The following is an 8476-nucleotide window of genomic DNA, read 5'->3' on the forward strand; positions in this document are numbered from 1 at the left end:
CAACAATCACAACAATTCCTTGAACTTGTTAAGTGAACAGATAACGTAGATGGGGGAGGGGGAGAGGGAAAAGAGAGGAATTGGTAAAGGAACACATATATCACTACATTGTATATCAATAAATTAATAAAATAAAATACACAAAGTGGCTGAATGGATTATAAAGCAAGAATCCACAATATAAAGTGCAAAAAAACTTACCTCACCTATAAAGATACACACTGTCAGAATGTGGAGGGATGGAAACAGATATTTTATCGAAATGTAAACCAAAAAAGAGCAGGAGAAGCTATGCTTATCTCAGATAATATATACTTCAAGCCTAGGAAACTTCAAAATAGAAAAGATCAGGAAGGTTATTATATAATGCTAAAAAGATCAATTCAACAAGAAAGTATATACAGACCCATTTTAGTCCATTTTGTGTTGCTATAACACAAATATCAGCGTCTGGGTAATTTATAAAGGAAAGAGGTTTATTTGGCTTATGATTCTGAGACAGCTGCTTCTAGCACAGGCCTCAGGCTGCTTCTACTCATGGTGGAAAGTGGCAGGTAGCCAGCGGGTAAAAACAGATCACATGGCGACAAGAAGCAAGAGAGAGATAAGGCGCCAAGGTCTTTTTAAGCAATGAGCTCTCGTGGGAACTAATAGAGCGAGAACTCACTCATTAATGCCCCCTCCCCCAGGGGGAGCATTAATACATTCATGAGAGTTCTGCTCCCATGACTCAATCAGTTTCCAACACTGCCAAATTGGGGATCAAATTTCCACATGAGTTTTGGAGGGGATCCAAACTCATCAACACATTCAAACTCCATCATTTTGCCCCTGGCCCCCCAAAACTAATGTCACTCTCACATACAACATACAATCATTCTATCCCAAAAGTCCTTCCAGCTGTGGCCCTGAAAATCAAAACCAAATTTATCTACTGCCAAGATACAATTGTGGAACAGGCAATGGGTACACTTTCCCATTCCAAAAGTGAGGAACAGGCTAAAAGAAAGGAAAAACAGGTCCCAGAGAAGTCCGAATCCCAGCAGGGCAGGCATTAAATCTTAAAGCTACAAAATAATGTTCTTTGATTACAATCCCTGCATCCTGGGCACAAAAGGGCATCAGGGCCCCCAAAGCATCAGGCAGCCTTGTTCCCACAGCTCTGCCAGGCACAGCCCAGTGAAACACACTGGTGCCTATAGCCTTTCCAGGATTGCGTTGCATGTTGCCAGTGGCCCTGAAGTTCTGGGGTCAAGGCAGCAGCCCTGCTGCACTGGTTCTACTAGACATTTCCCTGGTGGGGGTTCTCTGTGGGGGCTCCAACCCCACTTTTCTGCTTGGCATTGCTCTAGTAGATGGCCTCTGTGGTCTCTCTGCTCCTGTGGTAGGTCTCTGCCTGGACTTCCAGGCTTTTCCATACATCCTCTGGAATCTGGGTGGAGGCTGCCATGACTCCACGGCTCTCACGTCCTGCCGGCTGCACACTTAACACAGCATGGACACCACAAAGGTTTCCGCTACTCTCCAGGGCTGCTGCACAGACCACACTTGGGGCTGTTCCAGCTGGAGCAGGTGGGATACAGGGAGCAGGATCCCAAGGGCAGCTGCGCCCCAGGTGTATCCTCCAGGATAACTCAGTCCTTCTAGGCCTCAGGGTCTGTGATGTGTGGGGCATGCTTCCAGACTTCTGAAATGCCTGCAGGGCTTTCCTCTCATTTTCTCCACTATTACCATCTGGATGCCTCACTGCCAAGATAATGTCTTTAACAACCAGTTTATCTGCTTCACCCTTGCATTGTTCTCTGGCTCTCTACTTCTTTCAATTAGCAATAATCATGCCTCGGATAAACCTCATTGGCTATGATACTGCCACTGCGCAAAGCTGGCTCTCTACTTCTTTACTGCATGGACAGGCTGCAAATTTTCCAAAACTTTATGCTCTGCTTCCCTTTAAAATTCTGGCTTTACATCATGACTTTGCCACCATAAGTAAGAATAGGCTCTTAAAAGCAACCATGCATCTTCCTTCATGCTTTGCTGCTTGGAAATTTCTTTGGCCAAATGCTCTGGTTCACAACTCTTAAGTTGCAACTTCCACTAAGTCCAAGGGCATGGACACAATGCAGCCAGGTTCCTTGGTATGATGTAGCAAGGGTTATCTTTTGTCCAATTCTCAATACATTCCTCATTTCTACCTGCGACCTCACCATCCACATGACCTTTACTGTCCATATTTCTATCAGCATTTTGCTCACCATCACTTAAGTCTCTAAGACATTCCAAACTTTCCCTCATCTTTTTCTCTTCTTCTAAGTCTTCCAACCTCCTCCAACCTTTGCCCATTACCCGGAAACAAGGCTGCATCCACATTTTCAGATACCTGTTTAGCAACACCCCACTCCTCAGTACCAATTTTCTGTTTTAGTCTGTTTTGTGTTGCTATAACAGAAATAACTGAGGCTGGGTAATTTATAAAGGAAAGAGGTTTATTTGGCTTATGATTCTGGGACAGCTGCATCTGGCAAAGGCCTCAGGTTGCTTCTCCTAATGGTGGAAAGTGGCAGGCAGCCGGGGGTACAAGCAGATCACATGGGGAAAGGAACCAAGAGAGAGAGATAAGGGGCCAGGGTCTTTTTAAGCAATGAGCTCTCATGGGAACTAATAGAGTGAAAACTCACTCATTAATCCACCTTCCCCCAGGGAGAGCATTAATCCATTCATGAGGGACCTGTCCCCATGACTCAATCAGTTTCCAACACTGCCACATTGGGGATCAAATTTCCACATGAGTTTTGGAGGGGACAACACATCCAAACTCCATCAACACCTAACTTTGGAGCACCCAGTTATATGACAAATTACTATTAGACCTAACAGGTGACATAGACTTAAACTCATTAATATTTGCAGACTTTAATACCCCACTTTTAGCCAAACACAGATCATCCAGACAGAAACTTAACCAGGAAACCTTAGAATTGACCTGTAGTATGGACTGACTGACTTTAATAGACATTTACAAAATATATCATCCAACAGGTGCAGAATACATATTCTCAATGGCACATGAAACAATCTCTAGAACAGACCACATGATAGGACACAAAACAAGTACTAACAAATTTTTGTAAAATTGAAATTATACCTACTATCTTGTCTAACCACATTAGAATAAAGCTAGAAATCAATAACAAAAGGGTTACTAGAAACCATAAGAAATACATGGAAATTAAACAATATGCTCCAAATCAATGAATGGATCAAGAAAGAAAATAAAAAGGAAATAAGAAAATTCGTGGAGACAATAGAAAATGAAAACAACATCCCTGTCCCTATAGGATACACTGAAAGCAGTTCTAAGAAGGAAGTTGTAACACCTACATCAGGAAAGAAGAAAAACTCAAAATAAACAGCCCAACATTACACCTTAAGAAGCTAAAAAAGTAAGAACAAGGTGGAGGCCCCAGGTAGAACAACTTGTTCATGAATTATTAAGCATTTAATAATGGGAACACAAAAATGTAGATTCTGACTTAGGTGAGAAGCCATCATGGCCCTCCACATGATGCCATGAAAGATGTGCACAAATGACCCCAACAGTCAGTGTGCCCACACCCAGACATTGCCTGGAGCTGAGGGCAGCATCAGTCATGAACAAAGGGGGGAAAGGAAAGGCTTATTAGCACCAGGTTACAGAAGAGCAGGGGGCCAAGACCCATGCCAGTGAGGCAGTGGGAGATCAAACTGCGCATGAACCCAGGTTCTAAGCCCCCTGGCCTATGCTACATTTTCTCATCAGACAACTTTCAAAACACAAATCCAAGTTAAATTTACTAAACATTTAAAGAAAGCAATCATAGATCATTAAACTCCATATGTGGGACCATTTTGTGAGCAGCAGAGCAACTGAACTTGTCATACCACCATGGAACTGGCCATACATCTCCATTTCAATAGAATGGTCCAGGCTTATTTACAACCCATCCACAACATGTGAGGCTCCACATGTGAACATATTGTATATTTGATAGAATGTAGTTTAACTTCCTGATGGGAGAAATGGTCTCTCTTTCAATTTAAGTTGTTATTTTCTTTGTCCTTGTCAAATGCACATCATTTTATAATTTCATGGGATATTTTCTCTTTTCTAGATGTAATTTTTTGCAGGGGATTCTAATTTGCTTTTTGGATATTATCTTCTTAGCTCTTCTCCTTTCTCCTGCGAAGCTTCCATCTATCTTTTCAACCTTTAAAATACTAGACATTTGGGGGCCGGCCCATGGCTCACTCGGGAGAATGCAGTGCTGATAACACCAAGGCAACGGGTTCGGATCCCATATAGGGATGGCCAGTTAGCTCACTGAGTGAGCGTGGTGCTGACAACACCAAGTCAAGGGTTAAGATCCCCTTACCGGTCATCTTTTAAAAGAAAAAAAAAATACTAGACATTTAAAATCTTAGCTCCTAAAAGTTATGAATATTTTAAAAATTATGTTTTTCGCATGAATCCTTCCCAGTCCTCAAGATACAAGTCTAGTTGCCTACATATATTTGTAATATATATATTTTAACATAAAAACCTGTTTGGTTGTTTATGCTTATTTTAATTTTTTCAGGTTTAGTGTGGTATAATTGACAAAAAAAAATGTACATTCAAGGAGTAAAATATGTTGTTTTGATGTATGTATACATTTTGAAATGATCACCACGATCAGGCTATGTAATGTATCCATCTCCTCATGTAGTTAGCCTGTGTGTGTGTCGGGTTGGAGAAAAGGTGATAGAATTGAGAGTTCCATGGAACAAGAACAGATCCCGAATACCCAAAGCAATCGTGAGAACTTAAATAAATAAATAAATAAATAAATAAATAAATAAATAAATAAATAAATAAATAAATAAATAAATAAAGTCAGAGGTATTTCACTACCTGACTTCAAATTGTACTATAAAGCTATAATTACCAAAACAGCATGCCACTGGTATAAAAATGGACAGAGGGACCAATGAAGCAGAATAGAGAACTGAGAAATTAACTCATGTTTATAGTCAACTGATCTTTGAGGAAGGCACCAAGTATACACATTAAGGAAAGGACTGCCTCTTCAATAAATGATGCTGGCATAACTGGATATCCATGTTAGAAGAATAAAACTAGACCTGTACCTCCTGCCATATACCAAAATCAACAAAAATTTTATATCTAACAAGGTATTAATATCCAGAATATAAAATGAACTGAAATAACAGTAAAATAACAAGCAAACCATCTTTTAAAAAATGGGCAAAGGAGCTGAATAGACATGTCTCAAAGGAAGACATACAGATAACCAACAGGTACGTGAAAAAATGCACAACACCACTAATCATCATGGAAATGCAAAGCAAAACCAGTTAGTCTGACAATCATCAAAAAGACAGAGAATAAGAAATGTTGGCAAGGAAGCAGAGAAAGAGTAACCCTTCTACACTGTTGGTGGAACTATAAATTGGTGCAGCCACCATGGAAAATACTATGGAGGTTCTTGAAACAACTACAGATAGAACTGCCTGATGATCTAGCACGGTATACAGCCCCAAAATGGAAATCATCATGTTGAAAAGATACCTGCACTCCCATGTTTATCACAGCTCTATTTACAATAGCCAAGAGTTGGAATCAACTTAAATTTCCATCAACAGACAACTGGATAAGGAAAATATGGCATATATGCTCAATGGAATACTACTCAGCCATAGAAAAGAATGAACTTCTGTCATTCGCTGCAGCCTGGATGAGCCTGGAGAAAATTTTGTTCAATGAAATAAGCCAGGCACAGAAAAAGAAATAATGCATATGCTCACTTATAAGTGGGAGCTAATAAAAAAATTAATAAATATAAAAGAAAAAGAAGAAAACAATTACAATAATGTGCTCATCTTTCAGGAGAACAGGATTGTGGTTACTAGAGGCTTGAAAGGCGGAGGAGAGGAGGAGCATTAGCATGAAACTGGTTAATAGACAAAGAATATATTTTATAATATAAATGTGCTAATTATGTTGATTTTGTCATCACATATTGTACACAGGTATTGATATTCAATTCTGTAACTCACAAATATGTACAATCATGTTTCAATTTTTTTAAATGTATGTAAAATTGTAGGGGTGGAGATTGGGTTGAAGTATAGGTGAAAGCAAAGTGCCACATGCTTAGCTGTTGAGGCTGGGTGACAGGTCTATTATACTATTTTGTTTATTTTGTATGTTTAAAATGCTCATTAACAAAACACTTGTATAAAAGACAGAGTTGTTCTCTACTGTTAGCTGTTAAGATTTTGGTTACTTTGGGGAGGAGGGTGGGAGAAAGTGATTATTGAGATGCATGAGTCAGGCTGGTTCTATTTGGTGGTTACACAAGTGGGTTCCCTTTGAAGTAATGCATAGAGCTTTACGTGAATGCTTTGTGCATGTATTTTAATATGAATGTTATACATTGTTAAAGTTTCTAAATATTACATATTTGCACAAAATTTCTAAACTCAGCAGTGTTTTCTTTTGTTTTAAGGTACTACAAGTTCATTCTTGGCATCATCAGATAGGTTTTAACATTCTAAGATGTTTATTCATATCCTGACCCTTGGGTAATCCCCTATGGCCAAGAACAAATAGTAAATTAAGAAGTTTGCCTTTAATCTTTCCCCTCCAAATCCAAACTCAGAGGGACAAAGGCGTGGATAGATCTTAGAACACGGTGTTTCTTCGTTCTGGGACCCATTTTTATTGCATTGCTGCATTAGGAAGGTAAATGGGCCCACACCAAGCAGCAGATGGCAAGCAGTGGTTTCTCCTTAGACCCTTCCTGCTTGCAGCCCTCTGCTGTCTGTCTGGGCACCACCTCTCCCACCCTTGGGCCTGAGGAGAGATGTTGGTGGGAAGCAGGTGTTCCCTCACCTCTTACCTAGAAGGGGGTTTCAGTTCCTTCACCCCCCTGATATCAGGAACATCAGAGCTCTCAGAGCTGCACTTGCAACGTGGCAGCTGCTGGCCACGTGTGGCTACTGAGCACCTGGCATGTGGATGGTCTGAATTGACATGTGCTGAAAGCATAACATACTGAGCGAGTTTTGAAGATTTAGTACCAGAAAAAGGAAATACTTCATTAATATTTTCGTATTGCTCACATATTAAGATGATAATATTTTGAGTTAAACAAATTATTACAATCAATTTTATATCTGTCTCTTTTGATTTTCTTTTATGCGGCTACAAGAAAATTTAAAATTACACACGTGGATCACGTTTTATTTCTACTGGACATTGCTGCCTCAGATGACCGCCTCCCTTTGCAAAGCTCAGGCTGCCTCCTCAAAATTCCAGAGGCCAGGAAGGTTATAAAATCTTAAATGGTAAAATAATTGTTATCACATTGTTTCCACTTGTGAATAACGTGTGTGTGTGTGTGTGTGTGTACACGTAGATATACTCATATATGAACAAGTCATAAATGAACATAACCTTATATACAAGGTCACATGCCAATATCTCCTCTGGCAGGGTCAGATCCCACAGCAGGGAGGAAGCCCTGCCTGAAAAGGGCTGCAGCCCAAAACCTGTCACTCTGCCTCATTCAGCAACGTGTCTGCGCTTACCTCCTGCCACTCAGGGCCTGAGAGGGGCGGGGCCTGAAGCTTTGTCCAATCAGGGAACAGCCAGGGAGGAGGGGGCGGCCTTCCACAGTCTGGTGGGATTTCTGTCTCTGGCGCTGGCGGAGCTCCGCGGGTCTCCACAGCTCCCTGTCCGGGAGGCCCAGGTGACTACCCATGGCCTCTGTCGCCCTGTGACCTGCAGGGACTGGGAGATCCTCGGGAAGGAAGCAAGGACAGTCTGGATGCTGGGAAATGATGGGTGTATGGGGAGGGTCCTCCGTCACGGAAGGGGGCTGGTCGGAACTGGTCCTCTATGGCCACGGTGTGTGCACTGGGTGGCAGCCGAGATCCCCTGGGTGTTCTGTCTCATCCCTTCATTGTGACTTCAGGAGTCCGGAGCCCTCTGTGGGCAGCTCCGTGCATCTCCTCAGATTGCGGTGACAGCGGGAGGGTCATGGGGAAAATCCCCACGCGGTGTATGGTCCAGGAGAGAAGGAGATGCAGTCCCTGGGGTCTCCAGTCCCTCCTTTCTACTGTTAAAAATTAAACTGAGACTTCGTCAAAATGTTGGAGAGTTTATTTAAGCAAACAGTGATTTATGACTGGGAAGCTCCAGTCCTGGTATGTGGTTTGGGGTCCATGGGAGGGTCTTAAGGAAAAACGTTTGTAAGGTGTGGGTGGAAGCAAAACAGCAGATAATTGATTGGCTGCAGTGGTGTAGTCTCCTTATTTGCACCATTTGGGTGGAAATTTCCTGATTGTGTAATTAGAGGTTCATTTGTGGTTCCTGGTTGCTTAAGCCTAAATTTTGTTTTTCTCTAAGTTAGTAATTTACAAGAAAGGCGTG

General features: G+C 41.5%; 2 pseudogenes; one reads left to right on the top strand and one right to left on the bottom strand.

Annotated features, from left to right (window-relative positions):
* Positions 1 to 8213, top strand: part of LOC134376044 (zinc finger protein 717-like) — a 31671-nt pseudogene extending 23458 nt beyond the window's left edge.
* LOC134377390 (U4 spliceosomal RNA) lies at positions 1816 to 1884 on the bottom strand (annotated as a pseudogene).
* Positions 8214 to 8476: the final 263 nt, after the last annotated feature.

The sequence above is a fragment of the Cynocephalus volans genome, chromosome 4, assembly GCF_027409185.1.
Source record: "Cynocephalus volans isolate mCynVol1 chromosome 4, mCynVol1.pri, whole genome shotgun sequence".
Classification (NCBI taxonomy): domain Eukaryota; kingdom Metazoa; phylum Chordata; class Mammalia; order Dermoptera; family Cynocephalidae; genus Cynocephalus; species Cynocephalus volans.